The sequence below is a fragment of the Phascolarctos cinereus genome, unplaced genomic scaffold (assembly GCF_003287225.1).
Source record: "Phascolarctos cinereus isolate Bilbo 61053 unplaced genomic scaffold, phaCin_HiC Scaffold_5;HRSCAF=322, whole genome shotgun sequence".
Taxonomy (NCBI): domain Eukaryota; kingdom Metazoa; phylum Chordata; class Mammalia; order Diprotodontia; family Phascolarctidae; genus Phascolarctos; species Phascolarctos cinereus.
In genome coordinates this window covers 202,232,798-202,250,610 of record NW_027555958.1, presented here as the reverse complement: position 1 = coordinate 202,250,610, position 17,813 = coordinate 202,232,798, and positions in this window count along the sequence as shown.

Genomic DNA, 17,813 nt, shown 5'->3' with positions numbered 1-17,813 from the left:
TCAGCTCTGGATATTTTGTCTGTCTATATCTCTGTCTGGAATCTTCTCGCTTCTCATCTCCTTCTATTGGCTTTCTTGACTTAAGTCATGACTAAAATCTCATCTTTTCCAGAAAGACTTTTCTAACCCCTCTTAATTCTTAAAGAATTCTTTTCTCTTTTTTTCTGTTGATTTTGTATAAGGCTTGTTTTTACATATTTGTTTGCTTCTTGTCTCCCTCATTATATTCTGAGTTCTCTGAGGTCATGGATTGTAGAGTGTCTGACATTTAGGTACGTAATACAGTGGACATAGAGTGCCATTGTCACAGTCACGACACCCTGAATCCCAATCTGACCTCATATGCTTACCAACTGAGGGATCCTGGGCAAGTCACTTAACTTCTATTTGCCTCAGTTCTCTCATTTGCAAAATGAGAGAAAATATCATCTACCTCTCAGAGTTTTTGTGAGGATCAAATGAGAAATTAAAGTGTTTAGCATAGTGCCTGGCACATAATAAGTGCTATATAAATATCATTATTATTAATATTATTATTAATATTATTATTAATATTATTATTATTATTATTATTATTAATTGAACCAGTTACCTCATCTATAAATTTAGTGGTAGGAACTGATGTAAGTCAAATTCCCTTTAAGCTTTGAATATATGATCCTAGGAGAATTGTGAAAAAGGAAATGCCAGCAGCATATAGATTTAATGCACCACGTTGCATACAATGAAAAAACATAAAAAATAAATACAATCAATGAGAAAAATGAGGAATAATTTTAGTGCATAATAAAAGAATATGAGCTGCTCCATGTCTGAAGACATTCATTATCAGAATTCCAAGTGATTCTCCCAAAACTCTGAATATGTTAACCCAATATAACTAATATAACTATAAATTGTACCTGAGGTTGGAAGAAGTGATTACCCACAGAATCACATAATTTCCTTCCATTTTAGCTATTATCTTTGAGTTTATGATGCTGGTATAAGAAAGCATTGTATATAAATTTCCAAACCAACTTTTTTCAATGAAAATATATGAGTAAGGTTTGGTCATTTAATTTGTTGGCCCTGAAATATGTTCATCACTTGTTATTAAATCAGTGTAATTTCTCAAAATAATTAGGAAACTTTCAAAATTCAAAATAGCTCTTTAATGGATACATAATGAAAAGAAGAAATAGTTTCTATCTTATTACAGTTAAATAACAACAAAACTTCTTGTGTCATCTGTTTTTATGAACTTTTTCTTCTACAAGGAAAGAAAATTTAATAAATAAGTTAACAATCTGAATGATGCAATGATTATACTCATGGATATGAAGCCACAATATACATGTTTAAACATTAAATTCTCATTCACTGAGTCCAGTCTTTTCCTATTCTAATCCATCTTCTACACAGCTGCAAAAATGTTGAGTCCATGTTCCTCCTTTTGTGATGAAATTTCAGTGACAATCTTTTGTCTCAAGGACAAAATGAAATTTTTTGCATTTATCTCCATCCTACCTTTTTTGTCTACCTTAAAAAAAAGAAAGTCTCAACCTACAATCTACACTTCAGCCAAACTGGCATACTATTTGCTTCCTGAACCTTGAGTTTTATTTCTTGCCTCCAAACATTTACATAAGTTCTCTACCATGTCTGGAAAGCTCTCCCTCTTCACCTGTACTTCTTGAGTCCCTTAATTCCCCAGATCCAATCATTTTGTGAATTAGTCACATTAATGTACATAATATAATAAAAATGTACATAATGTTCCATTTCCTAACTCAATACCACTAGAAAGTATCTCCCCATGCCATGTTTGGAAAATTCTACCTTTTCATCTTTGATCCTTAGATACTTAAGGCTTCTAAGATCCTCACATGTATTTGGGGCAAAAGCTCAAAACACCTTCTTCTTAATTTTCTTAACTGTTAATGTTAAGCTGAAATTACTCTTTATAAATTTTGTTTGGATATTTTACTTACTTATCTGTTAACAAATTTTCTAATCCCCAATAAAACATATTTTTAAAGTCAGAAACTATTACATAGTAAGGCTTAATAAATGTTTATTTATTGAGTAATTAATATATTTGCTACTTAAGTTAAGGTAATTTTTAGGGTTCTCCACTCTCATTTTCACACTTAAGACCTATTAATAAACTTTATTTAGTATTGAATTTAGTAGTTAAAATTCAGTTGACATGAATGAACAGGAGAAAGATAACATTATGAAAAGCAAAATGGATAACTTCAATTACATTAAACTGAAAAGTTTTTGCACAAAGCCAATGCAACCAAGATTAGAAGGTAAGTAGAAAAATGGGAAATAATTTTTACAAGAAGTCTCACTGATAAGGGCCTCATTTCTAAAATATATAGAGAATTAAGTTAAATTTATAAGAATATAAGTCATTCTCCAATTGATAAATGGTCAAAGGATATGAACAAGTAGTTCTCAGATGAAGAAATTAAAGCCATCTATAGTCATATAAAAACATACTCTAAGTCTCTATTAATTAGAGAAATGGAAATCAAATCAACTCTCTGGTACACCACACTTATCAGATTGGCCAACATGACAAAAGTGGAAAATGACAAATGTTGGAGATGTGGGAAAATTGGAACACTAATGCATTGTTGGTGGAATTGTGAAATGATCCAACCATTTTGGAGAGCAATTTGCAACTATGCCCAAAGGGCTATAAAAATGTGCATACTCTTTGACCAAGCAATAATACGTCTAGGTCTGTGTCCCAGATCGTACAAAAGGGAAAAGGACCCACATGGACAAACATACTCATAGCATGTCTTTTTGTGGTGGCAAAGAATTGCAAATTGAGAGGATGCCCATCAATTGGAGAATGGTTGAACATGTTGTGGTATATGAATGTAATGGAATACTATTGTGCTATAAGAAATGATGAGCAGGCAAAATTCAAAAACACTTGGAAAAACTTACATGAACTGATCCAGAATGAAATGAGCAGAACCAGGAGAATGTTGTGCACAATAATAACCATGTTGTGTGATGACTACTATTGATAGACTTAACCCTTCTCAGCAATATAAAGATCTAAAACATCTCCAAAGGCTTCATGATGGAAAATGCTAAAAGAACAAAGAACAATGGAGTTTGAATGTAGATCAAACATACTATTTGCTATTTTTTTCTTCTATTGTGTTTTGTTTCCTCTTTCTGGTGGTTCTTCCTATTGATTCTAATTCTTCTTTACAACATCACTAATGTGAAAATATGTTTAGTAGTAATATATATGTAGAGCCTATATCAGATTGTGCACCATCTTGAGAAGGGAGGTGTGGAGGGAGGGGGAGAAAAAATTAAAACTCAAAACCTGTGGAAGTGATTGTTGATAATTCAAAATAAATTTAAAAAAAATTAAGTTGAATCTTCAGAGTTTGACCTGTTCTAGTATACTCTTCAGGAATCTAAGGTCAATAACAATAAGTGTGGATGGGGCAGAAGGAAGGGAGAAAATTTGGAACCCAAAGTATTAAAAACAAGTGTTAAAAAAATTGTTTTCACATTCAACTGGGAAATAAGATGTACAGGCAATGGGGTATAGAAATATATTCTGCCTTACAGGAAAACAGAAAGGGAAGGGGATAAGAGAAGAGTTGAGCAATAGTAGGGTCAGCAGACTAAGGGAAAGGGTATTAAGAATGCACACTGTCTTGGGGTGGGGAGAGGGACAAGTTGTGGACAAAATTTGGAACTCAAAATCTGGCAGAAGCGAATGCTGAAAACTAAAAATATATAAATAAATACAGAAAAAAAAGGAAAGAAAAAACACATTAAGAACTATGACATCAGGAATGGTTTCATGTGAAAAATGAGCTGATTTTTGAATGACAATGGGTTCTATGAGGTAAAGGTGAGAAAAAAGTGAATTACAGACATATGGGATAGCCATTGTAAAGGCACAGCTATAAGTAATTAATACATGAGGTATAATTAGAAGGATAGTTTAACAGGTTGGGCAATTAGGACAGGGACAGTAACAAATAGTAAGACTAGAAAGTTTGATGGCAATTTCATACATATCAGTGGAGTAGCTGATTCTGATCATTTGTTATGCTTCATTCTTTCTACTTGCCTGGACTACTTCTTGTTAGGTTCACAGCTTTTTGACGATAATTTTATACTTTTTCTGGTACCTAGTTTTTTGTTTTTTTCTAGACAATATGTTTATCTTAGGAATGTCTCTTAAGTCTTAAGATCAAACTTTTTTTGTGATATGAAACTTTCAAGTTTAATTATGAAATCCATTAAAATCTCAGAAACAAACAAATAATAGTAATAATAAATCTCTTGCCTTTTGTCTCATTCTATTCCACTTCTAATCCAGTTACCTTGCCCACATAAGAATATCTTCATCCCATACCAATACTTGATGCTTGTGAAGTTTTTCCCCACCCCCAAATGCCATATACATCAGAAAGGTCAATTCTTTCCTGGCTTACTCTCTGGACTTCTCTAACTCCACACTGGCTACTTTGCATTTGCACAATGAGTATTCTCCCAATCATCTACCTCCATTTTATATATTGTCTTCCCCAATTAGAATGCCAATTCCTTGAGAGTAGAGACTCTATATTTTTCATGTTTCTTAAGCAAACGTCTGCATTTTTATCACAGTAGTTGACACATAAAAATCACTTAATAAACCAATGAATGTTCTTTTCTTTTCTTCTCTCACCCTCTCTCTCTCTCTCTTTCTCTCTCTCTCTCTCTCTCTCTCTCTCTCTCTCTCTCTCTCTCACACACACACACACACACACACACACACACACACACTGTTAAAAATGATATATCACTGTATTTTTCCCTGAGCAGAAGGTAAAACATAGAACTCTAAGTGATTCTTTTTTAAATATTTTATCTTCTTTTTAAATTTGACTTCCAAATTTTTGGCCTCCCTCCAGCCTCTATCCTACCCTTTAAGAAAGCAAATCATATGATACTCATTATATATGTGAAGTTGCTCAAAATGTATTTTCTATATTCACAATGTGACCAAAAAAATTAAAATAAAATAAGGGAAAAAATATGCTTCAATCTTCACTCACAGCTCATCAGTTTTCTCTATGGAGGGTTGTAGCATTTTTCTACATGAATCCTTTGGGATTTTCTGGGTGCATTTTATTTATAATATTATTTTCTCTTGCAGCTGATCATCTTTAAAATATTTCTATTGTTGTGTACAGTGTTTTTATGGTTCTGGTCACTTAATTTTGCATTAGTTTACATAAATCTTCCCAGGTCCTTCCAAAGCCATCCTTGAGGGGCCAAAAAGAAGGGAATAGATGACAGGATAACAAAATCCAGAGACTGAATAACACACACACACACACACACACACACACACACGTGTGTGTGTGTGTGTGTGTGTGTGTGTATGGAATATTACAAACCAAAGCAATTTACCTTGATTAAAGAGTCCATTGAGATAATTTCATATCATAATCTTCACAAAATAGCATGAGAAAACAAAGAAATTGGCCAGCGAGGCGGTGCACTGCACAGAACACTGGCCTTGACATCAGGAGGACTTGAGTTCAAATATGGCCTCAAACCAAACACTTGACACTTATTAGCTGTATGAACCTGGGCTAGTCACTTAACCCCAATTGCTAAAAAAAAAAAATCCCCTCCCCCAAAAAACTCAAAAAAATTGCATATAGTATTTCGGAAAATCGTATGACAAAAATGTCCATAGTGTGGTTCATAGATTTAGGGGAAATTTTATGGAAGGTTTGGATCTATATAACAAAGTGTAATAGATCAGCAAAATCCAGAAGACCATAGTAGTTAACATCTCCAAGTTTAACTGATTAAGAAATGTAGTTATTAATCTCTAGAATACTGGAACCAAAGAAAGAATTTCACAGGTTTTTAAGGGGATTTTGTCCATTTAGGAAAGAGTGATAATTTGAATTCTGAAGGCCTAATTTCCCCAATTAAAAAGTAGAGATGGTATATTAATATGTATTGGATATTGTTGATATCAAATGACTTATTTTCTGGCAAAGCTAAACACTTTCTTAGATAAAATAAAATTGAGCATCAAAAATTAAATGAATGTTTAATCATTAATTTTGAGAAAGCCTACATTCATCAGGAAAAACAATGCCATTAGGCAAAACAAATTCATGAAAGATAAACAACTCCATATAGTATTTTTTTTTAAATAAAGACCAGGTAATGGCCATAGTGTAAAGAGAAAACGCAACTGTTACCCTCATGATGTCTGATATTCTCTAAGGATATTGGAAAAAAAAACAAAGAAAAATAAGCTATGAGATTGTGTTAAAAAACAAAACTATCTTGGAAGAAGAAAAGAGACAAAGAAGAATGAGAGGATGAAGTGATAATATTCCTTCAAATTAGGACACAACAACAAAAAAGGCCATTTATACAGTGAAGTGGATTTGGGTTAAAAGTAAAGTAGCATTCTTAAATAAATTCCTACCTAAATAAGGGGAATACGGGGTAAGGGAAAGGTTATATCAGTTAAAGTTGAATTGAGGAGGCTGGAACTGATTTCGTTAAGACAATGTGAAGCTCTCCATGACTGAAAAAAAAAAAATTAGGATGAGACTGCCTTAAATAAAATTGTACTTTTATTCAAATTGATTTTTACATTTTTAATTGATAGAATTTGGTAGAGGGGAAAAAAATTAAAATTATGTTTGCAAATATTAATTGGGGAAATGTCCATTAAACAAAATCAATTGCAAATGAGATTAGAAAATAATTCCATACAAGAAACATACTGAAGACTCGTAGAGAATTAAAATAAGGAATTGGAGTAAAATTTATAATCGGTCGGCTGGATCCAAAGTAAGCAATAGTATTCATGGTTTCATATAAGCGTAGAATAAAAATAGATAGTCTTAAGGGAGACAAACAAGGAAACTAGAACATACTTAAATATGCACCTAATTTTATGTATATACATACATATATATATACATATATATATACTCATATGTGTAAAAATAGCATCATATCAGATTTTCTAGAGTAAAATCTAAGTGCAATGCAGATGTTCCATTTTCTCTATTATTATTTCATAATGCTAAAAAACTCTAATCAGAAAAATAAGACAAGTAAAAGATAGCAAGAGAACAAACAAAGATATTAAGGGAATAAAAAATAAAATTACCACTAAAAATCAAGGCAAAAAGGTAGAAAGATTGCATTTACACAAGAAAATTCATTAACATCTGGGAGTTAACCTACTAAGACACATACAGGAAATAAATAAAAGCAACAGCAAAGAAATTTTCACAGAAATATGAGAATACAAATGTAATTGGAATCATATTTAATATTTATGGATGAGCTCCATCAACATAAGAAGGTTAATATTTCCATAATTTTTTACAGATTTTTCCATACCAAATAAATTTCCAGTAGCATATTTTACATAAAGAGATCAAACAAAATTATATTTTACTCATAAGAACAAATGATCAAAAATATGTAGAATAAAAAAAGATATATAAAGAAAAGAGATTGCATAGCATCTCAAAGTTACATTACATAATAAAAACATATTATCTTGTATTGGATTTTTTTCCCCTTTGGAAAAGTGCAACAATACAATAGACATAAAGAAGAGGCCAGCATCTGTAACCTGCTTGAGATGTCACTCTTCTTGCAGGCCAAGCCAATGAAGCAAAGCATGGAATAGCTGCAGCTTCAGGAGATACAGCTTCAAGACAAGTTTTAAAAGAGGAGTGGTCCCAGAGCCAGGGCTCAGTTTTGGGGGCAGAGCCATAGTCAAAGCCAGATTTCCAGGAAAAGTGGGATACACCCTGAGGAGAGACCACAGGACCGCATGATGATGAGTCTAGTCTGGAACTTGAGAAGACACAGTGATAGAAGCAAAGGCCAAAGTACCTGCTGCATGCTATGGCAAGTCTAGAGCATGAGCCGAACTGGTTTGCATGACACAACTTCCAGTTAAGTGTCACCATAAAATAATGGAATATTATTGTACTATAAGAAATGACCAGTAAGCAGACTTCAGAAAAACCTGGAAAGACTTATATGGACTGATGCTGAATGAAGTGAGCAGAACCAGGAGAACATTGTACCAGCCATGTTGTGTGATGACTAACTTTGATAGACTTAGCTCTTCTCAGCAATGCAAGGATCTAAGACATCTCCAAAAGTCTCATGAGGGAAAATGCTATCCACATTCAGAGAAAGAATTATGGAGTCTGAATGCAGATCAAAGTACACTATTTGCCCTTTTTTTCTTCTGTCTTGTTTTATTTCTTCTGTCTTGTGGTTCTTCCCATTGGTTCTAATTCTTCTTTATAACATGACTAATGTGAAAATATGTTTAATAGGAATGTGTCTATAGAGCCTTTTATCAGATGGCGCACCATCTTGGGGAAGGAGGTGGAAAAGGATACGGAGAAAATTTAAAACTCAAAAGTTTATGGAAGTGTGGGGCAGCTAGGTGGCACGGTGGATAGAGAACCAGCCCTGAAGTCAGGAGGACCTGAGTTCAAAATCTGGCCTCAGACCAAAACACTTGACACTTACTAGCTGTGTGACCCTGGACAAGTCACTTAACCCCAACTGTCATAAAAAAAAAAGCTTATGGATGTGAATGTTGAAAACTAAAAATAAATTAATAAAAAATAATTTTTAAAAAAAGTTGCCACAGAACAGGTAGGGCAAGAGCAGAAAAAGCTGAAGAAGTATTTCAGTGGCATGACCTGTGCTGCAACATCGCTGCTCAGTAAGAGTACAGTCTTCACAGCAGCTCAGGAGCAGCACAAAGTGGGACAGAAGACTCCCTCAGAATTGAAACATGTGGCTGATTTACAGAGAAAGGTGGCCATCCTGAAGGTACAATTGTCCTTTGAGCAGCACCAGGAACAGAACTACTTTGCCATCTGTATTCAGACAACCTTAGAGCTGACAGACCAACACCATAACCTTTCCCACTCACTATGACCTGTAGCTCAGGCCCCTGAAGCCAATGCCCTGGAGGGAGTGGCCTATGTATTTTATTCTATGGATTTTGTTTTATGCATTTAAAAAGATTATTCTGAGAAGTGGTCTATAGATTTTACCAGACTGCCAAGAGAATTCATTTCTCTCTGTCTGTCTGTCTGTCTGTCTGTCTGTCTGTCTCTCTCTCTCTCTCTCTGTCTCTCTCTGTCACATATAAACACATACAAATGATTAAGAAATACTGATTCAAGATATTTGGGTAAATGAAGTACTCAGAATGTTCTCACCTTCATGTTCCTAGAATCGTTTTATTTTTTTTTAATTTGTTCTGAAGTTGCTTTTCGAGTTGTTAACCATTTGGGGAAAAATAGAAATGAAGTTTGTTTTTTTCATTAACTGAAGGTAATTTGGTAAGGACATAGTCATTAATATGTTTTATCTTTACTACTTTATTGACTGATAATTATTGCTTTTTTGTGCAAAATACAAGAAAGAGATTTGAGGGATTAATGCATTTGCAGAGGTGGAATAATAGGTTGATAAAGGCAGCTGAAAATTGAACTCCTCTGTCTCAAAAGAGTAATAAAAATAGAAGTCTGCTTTGCCATATTCCAATATGCCTGAAACAACCTCCTACTGTCCATTTGACAAATAAACTTACCGACATTCTTTAAATCCCTTTATTTATTTATTTGAATGTGCACTCTGAAAAACCACAGGTTCCTTAAGATGTCTGGAGTTATTTCCAACTTTTTATATCCTTCCATTATTGATAGTTTTTCTTCTCATCCTTTCCCTTGGTAATGTTCTGTTAAACTTTTAAATGATCTCAGCAGGCAATAGCTAACATGTTGATGGTATCCTAGGTGATATTTAATGATGACTAAGCTTTTGGACTTGTGGAATAGTTCTGTTCTCAGGATGATGGAGAACTCCAAATCATTAATACATAGGGTGGAAGAGAAGTACCAGAGTGGTGAAAGAATATATTTGTACTATATTTGAAGTAAGAAGACCAAAGATTGATACCTGACTGCTTCCTCCTATCTACAAGTCCTTGAACAAGCTGTTGATATTGAATAACATTCTTCAAGCCTCCCTCAGTTTTAATATCTATAAAATATAAAGAATACAAGTACCACTTACCTTAAATAATTGTCAAAGGACCAAATTAAACAATGTGTATAAAGTGCCATGTCCTCAAACAGTCTAACAAAGCTGTAATCTTATCAATATGGTTATGTTTTCCAATAACATAGATTCTGTTCCATTTATACCTGCTCATTTCATCCAAGTAGTATTCCTCCCATTCTTCCATAAGTTCACCATAGTTGTTCTGGTACTTATCTGGCTTTGTCCTTCCTTGTTTTCTTAACTGGTATTTGTCTGCCAAATCAAACATATTTGGGATTGTGATGTTTGAATCCAAATGTGGTGGCTCAATTGTCTTTGATGATAAAAATATTTCATTATATAAAAGTTTCTGAAAATATTTTCTGTATTTCATCTACATCTTAAAATATAATTTGGTGAGGGTAGATGAAAGTGGTAATATTATTCAGTGTTCACAATATACAGAGTCTTCTGACCTAATTGTTTCCACCAACAAAGTATGCTTTATCAGAATGAATCTTCTGTGTCATCCATAATACTTTGGAATTTCTCATTTATTATTCTTAACTCCATTTTCAAATATATTTTTGCCATCCCTGTATATTCTTGCCTTTGCATTTAAGTTAATAAGTATCAAAATAGAAGATGATTTGATATGAACAGTCTTACTAAGTTCATTGTGCAATTTCTTTGCCTCTTTTTTTTTGCCATAGAGCTGATGTGTAAGTCACTATTATTTTTACTATGTCCTTTTAATTTTAATTTTGAATAAGGAAGGAATGAAGGAAAGAAGAATTTATTGAGTGCTTAATTTATGCCAGGTAATGTGCAAAGAACTTTACACATATTATCTCATTTTATCCTCACAGCAAACCTCCTTTCCTAGAGGAAAGATGCTATTATTATTCCCATTTTAGAGATGACTTAACTAAGTAATAATTTAATCAGAATCATTGGGCTAATAATTTTTCAAGGTTATATTTTAACCCAGATCTCCCTGACTCTAGGCCCAGTACTTCAACCACTGTCACATAATGAACACTACAATCTAAAATGACTTTATATCTCCTGAAAAGAGGATTCTTGTTTCTTTGGCCACATAATAACACTAATTATATTGATCTCTTTATTGCTTCCCTTGTGATGACCTATCCTTGTATTTATCTGCATCATTATTTTGTCTTCTGGTTTCCTTTAGCTTGAGAAATGTCAATGTTATAATAATTGATTTTCTCCTCTAGTAATCCAATAACTTACTGGTTATCGGACAACTCACATTTAAAGTGCCAACAACTAAAATATTATTTATAGATATTTAAAACCGTCACTTAGCACTCTTTGACCAGATTTTTTGAGGGCCAAATTAAGCAATATGTAAGATGTAAAGTATACATACAAGAGGTATTGATGATAGTCAAATTTAAAGAAATTATAAACTTCTTCTGACTAATATAATCACATTTTTAAATAAAAATATGAAGTATATCAAAGTGTATCAAGTATGAAAAAATAGTACTCTGGAGGCTTCAGAATCCAAATTTAGACAAGCATTACCAAGTTAGACATTTCTTGAGTTAGTCCTAGCAATGGCCTGTATGATCATCTGCTGGTAGAAACTCATCCCTAACTTAACCAGAGGTTTATCACTTCTTTTTTCTTTCCTTCCTAAGAATTCTAAAAAAAAAAAAATCATAGAGGAGTTATAATCTACTTAAGTTGAAAATGTAGGCAATAGAGATTAGAAATGTAATTTCACTGCTCTAGGAAATCCCCAAGTAAGGAAACCCCATCTATCAAGGAAGGTCAGCATATTCTTTGAAACTTGCATATGTGGAGACTTACTTAAATCATGGTTAAATCAAGTGTTGCATATTTAGTATGTGTCAGAGACAGTACTTGAATTGATGGATTCCTGGCTTGAAGTCCATGTTTCTATCCTTTATGACACCGGTATTTTTGGAAGTAGGGAGGGAATAGCCATAACAATAAAATTTTAGATTTATACAATATCAAAATAAGTTATACTAGTCATTATATTACTACAAACTTAGCAACAAAATAACAGTGCACTTTGTAACAATGTATATAAATATTTTAACTAAATAGTCCAATATAGTTCAATTTAGTCTGTAATGTTTTTATTTTAATTCAACTGAATAAATACTGTTTTGTGGTCAGATTACTATGTCAGTTGCTGATGGATATTCAACATTTTGAGATTTATCTATTTATTTTTATGTAAATAGTATTTTATTTTTCCAATTATACGTAAAAATAGTTTTAAACATTCATTTTCAAAAGATTTTGAGTTACAAAATTGTCTTCCACCCTCCTCATATTCCCCCCTCCCCAAGACAACAAACAATCTGATATAAGTTATACATGTTCAAATATGTTAAACATATTTTGACATTAGTCACATTATGAAAGGAAAAAAAAACAGACCAAAAGGGGGAAAAAATACTAAAAACATTAAAGTGAAAAGAGTATACTTCAATCGGCATTCACACTCCATCAGTTCTTTTTCTGGGTGTGGACATCATTTTCCATCATGAGTCTTTTGGAATTGTCTTGGATCATTGTACTTCTGAGAAAAGCTAAATCTATCACAGTTGTTCATTGCACAATGTTGCTCTTACTATGTACAATATTCTCCTGGTTCTGATCACTTCACTCAGCATCAGTTCTTGTAAGTCTTTGCAGGTTTTCTGAAGTGTGCCTGCTCATCATTTCTTATAGCAATACAGAATTACATTCATTTTTGGAAACTTGTAGAACTATTCCAAAATTGATGAGCATTCCCTAAATTTCTAACACTTTGCCATATTGAAAAGAACTACTATAAATATTTTTGTACATCAACATTTGTTTTTGGTGGCATTGTTTCTAATCTTGTGGAAATTAACTTCTAGTAAGGGAACATCATACATTCATAAATAGTATTCCCCCTCCATTGCCCCATTTTGTGAACTCAAATACAATTCTGTAAAATTGGCAAAAATCCTTTACAAACCATGCCTCACATGACTACCCCACTATTATTTGTAACTTTATTACTTAATTTAATGACATTTATTTTTTTAAGAAAATTTATTTAAAAATAAATAAAATAACAAGAGGACATCTTGGTCTCACCAAACTTGAGTTCACTGTAACATAAAGACACACTTAGTGAGCAGGAAGAATGAATATTCATTGGGGTCTTATGTGAGACATATTTTGTGAAGAAAATATATGGTCAAAGAATCTACATGAGGGGGCTCATACAAACAAGTAATCCATGTGAGCAATGCACATACACAAGACAACTCTTGCTTCTAGTGCTTCAAGATGCTGCTGATTTTTTTCTATTGATGTCATCAGTTTTGACATATCTGTTGCACCTTCTCCCCATATTTTATCTGCTCCTCACTGGGGATATCTGTAGTTCACCATCAGGTATTTAAACTCTATTTGGTCTGGAACTATTTACTTCTGTTTATTACCACTATTAAAACCACCACTACCACCATCATCATCATCATCATCATAGCAATTAGAATTTATATACCTCTATAAGGCTTGCAAAATATCTTACAAATATTTAATTTTATCCTCACAACAACTTTGGAAGGTAGGTGCTACTATTATTCCCATTTTGTGTGTAGGGTAATTTTTTTAATTTTAAATACATTTTTTAATGTGTGTTTTTAAAACCTTGGGTTCTGAATTTTCTCACTTCCTCCTTCCCCACCCACCCTCATTGTAAAAGCAAGCAACTTGATACATGTTACACATGTGTAGTCATGTAAAATACTTCCATAATAGTCATGTTGTGAGAAACTAAGTATATTTCCCTTCATTCTATCTTACCCCCCATTTATTCTATTTATTCTTTTGACCCTGTCCCTCCTCAGAAGTGTTTGCTTCTAATTATCCCCTCCCCCAGTCTCCCCTTCCCTCCATTATCCCCTTGCTCTCTTATCCCCTTACTTTCTCTTTTCCTCTAGGATAAGACAGATTTCCATACCCAATTGAGGGTGTATGTTATTCCTTCCTTAAGTCAAATCCGATGAGAATAAGATTCACTATTTCCCTTTCACCTTTCCCCACTTCCTCTCCACTGTAAAAAAAAAAAATCTTGTCTGTTTCATGTGAGATAATTTACCCCCATTCTATCTCTCCCTTTCTCCTTCACCCCTTAATTTTATTTTCTAGAAATCACCCTTTCATCTTCAACTCACCCTGTGCCATCCATCCATCCATTTATCTATCTATCTATCTATCTATCTATCTATCTATCTATCTATCTATCTATCTATACGTACACATTTTTTTTTTGCCTCCCACTACCTTAATACTGACAAAGGACTCATGAGTTACAAATGTCATATTTTCATGCAGGAATATAAACAGTTCAACCTTAATAAGTCTCTTATGATTTCTTTTTCCTGTTTACCTCATCATATTTCACTTGGATCTTGTGCTTGAAAGTCAAATTCTCTACTCAGCTCTGGTCTTTTCATCAAGAATACTTGAAAGTCCTCTATTTCACTGAATGATTATTTTTTTTTTACCCTGAAGGAATAAACTTAGTTTGGCTGGATAAGTGATTCTTGGTTGTAATCCTATCTCCTTTGCCCTTCAGAATATCATATCCCACGCTCTCTGGTCCCTTAATGTAGAAGGTGCTAATTCTTGTGTTATCTTGATTGTGTTTCCACAATACTTGAATTGTTTCTTTCCGGTTGTTTGCAATATTTTCTACTTGACCTGGGAACTCTTGTATTTGGCTACAATATTCCTAAGAGTTTTCCTTTGGGGATCTCTTTTATGAGTTCATCAGTGGATTCTTTCATTCTCTATTTTGCCCTCGTGTTCTAAAATATCAGGGCAGTTTTCCTTGATAATTTATGGAAAGATGATGTCCGGACTCTTTATTTTTTGATCATGACTTTCAGAGAATCCAATAACTTTTAAATTCTCTCTCCTGGATCTATTTTCCAGGTCAGTTTTTTTTTTTTTTCCCCATGAAATATTTCGCATTCTCTTCTATTCTTTCATTTTTTTTGGATTAGTTTTATGGTGCCTCAATTTCTCATAAAGTCACTAGCTTCTAATTACTTCATTCTAATTTTTATGGAAATATTTTATTCAGTAAGCTTTTGGACTTCCTTTTCCATTTGGCCAATTTTATTTTTAGGGCATTATTCTCCTCATTGGCTTTTTGGTTCTATTTTGCCATTTGGTTTAGGCTATTTTTCAAAGTGTTATTTTCTTCAGTATTATTTTGGGTTTCCTTTAGCAAGAGGTTGACTTGTTTTTCATTATTTTCTTCCATCACTCTTAGTTTTTCCTGTACTTATTTTACTCACTTCTCAAAATCCTTTTTGAGCTCTTCCATGGCCCTTATAAGACTAATTCATACTTTTCTTGGAGGCTTTGGACGTAGGAGCTTTGACTTTGTTGTCTTCTTCTGGTTGTATATTTTGATCTTCTTTGTCACTGAAATAAGATAATATAGTCTGACACTTTTTACACTGCTTGCTCATGATCCCAGTCAATACCTTGAGTTATGAACTCTTTGTTCAGGTAGGGGTCTGTTTCCAGTGTGAAGAATGTGCTGTCCCAAGCTCCAGGGGTTTTGGGCAGCTGTTTTCAGAGATACTTCTGTAAATTTTCGGTTCTTCCAAGGGTGATTATGATTAAGGGCGAGGTGTTTACTTCTCTCCTGCCCTGTGCTCTGGTGTATGAGTGACCACAAGCACTCTTTTCTGTCTTGGAATGGTGAAGAGGATTTTCTCCTCACTGCCATTACAAGCTCCACCACACCAGCACTCTTCCTGCCCCAGGACCACCACCCAGTACTGTGACCCAGATCCAAGAATTAGCAAAGGAAGAGTACCCGGCCTCAGAAAAGAGATCTCTGCAATTCCCCTCTGATCAGCCACTCAATTCCCCCTCAGTCTGTGGGCCAGAAGTTCTGGAGGCAGCCCCCCCCCACCCAGGGCCAAGCTCAGGGACTCAGTCTGGGACAGTGCTTTTCTCTCTCACCACAGACACAGACTTTTTCCACTGACCTTCTAAGTTGTCTTTGGCATCATGGGTTGAGAAGTCTGGAAACCACCACAGCTGCCTGTGTTTCAATCTTCTGAGGCCTGCTACAGGTTCACTATGGCCTGTATGCCCACACCAACCTGTGTTCCTCTCCCAGCCCAGTGCTATATACCTTTACCAATCAACTGTCCAGGTTTTCTTTGGCTAGAAATTTGTTTCACTCTGTCTTTTTGTGGGTTCTGCTGCTTTAGAATTTGTTTAGAGTCATTTTATAGGTATTTGGAAGGGTTTGGGGGAGAGCTCAAGCAAGTCACTGCTTTTACTCAGCCATCTTTGCCTGTATATTGGGTAATTTAAAGGAAAGAGAAAACAAGGGACTTATTCAGGGTCAAAGAAATAGTAAGTGTCTAAAACAGAATTTTAATTCAGTTCTTGACTGCATGTCTAACCCTTTATCTATTGTACCAATTAACTGTCTCTAGGCATCCACTGAGGATACTGTAGTTAGTAATTCCCACCCCTAAAAGTCTACAGAAATACTTGTTCTTTCAGATTCCTTCAAAAATATGCTGTGGGTAACTGAGTTTCATAAGCCTTTTTTTCCTAAAGGGAGATTTATAGCTCCTTTTGGACTATTTCAGTCTTTTCCATACATCACCTCTACCACAGTCCATAGCTTATGTGCTATCTTGAGGGTCATCTGCTACTGTTATCTATCTTACTCTGAGTTGGCTAGTTATGAAAAGTAAGTGAAAAGCCATGTTGCCAAATGCTTTCAATGAGGATAAACATAGCATCAAGGACAGCTATTCCACTGAAGGTAAATTCTTCAACTTGAAAAGACTACAAACCAAGACCAAAGTGAAGGGAGTGTTGGTACATGATTTTGTTTGCAGAGGACTGTGCACTCATGCATCCTCTGGAGCTGAGGTGCAACAAAATATGGATCAATTGTCTCCTGCTTATGCTAATTTTGGCCTAACAATTAACACCAAGAAAACACAGGTGCTCCATCATCCACCAACACCATCCATATGTGGAAATGTTGGTTAGAGCAAATGGAGAAGTTTTGAATGTTATGGATAGCTTCACTTACCCTGGTAGTGGACTTTCCAGGGATGCACACATTGGTAATGAGATTGACACACAAATTGCCAGAGCTAACTCAGTGTTTAGGAGGCTCTGAAGGAAAGTATGGGAGAGAAGAAATATTAGACTAACTATCAAACTGAATGTCTACAGAGCCATTGTGCTGACCTCATTGTTATATGCCTGTGAACCCTGAACATTATACCAGCACCATACCAGGAAACTGAATTGCTTCCATTTGAATTGTCTTAGGAATATTCTGAAGATCAGTTGGCAAGTTAAGATACCAGACACCGAGGTCCTTTCTAGAATTAAACTGTTCAGCATTCAAAATGCTTCAGAGAATGCAACTCTGATGTGCTGGCCACATTGTTCAAATGCAAAATGTACACTTGCCAAAAAGACTATTTTTATGGAGAACTCACGTAAGGCAAGTGTTCACGCAGTGGTCAGAAGAGGCGATACAAGGACAGTCTGAAGGTCTCTCAAGAATTTTGGAATTGATTGTGTGACATGGGAGGCACTGGCACAGAACTACTCAGCATGGCATGCACACATCAGAAAAGGTGCTGTGCTCTATGAGCAAA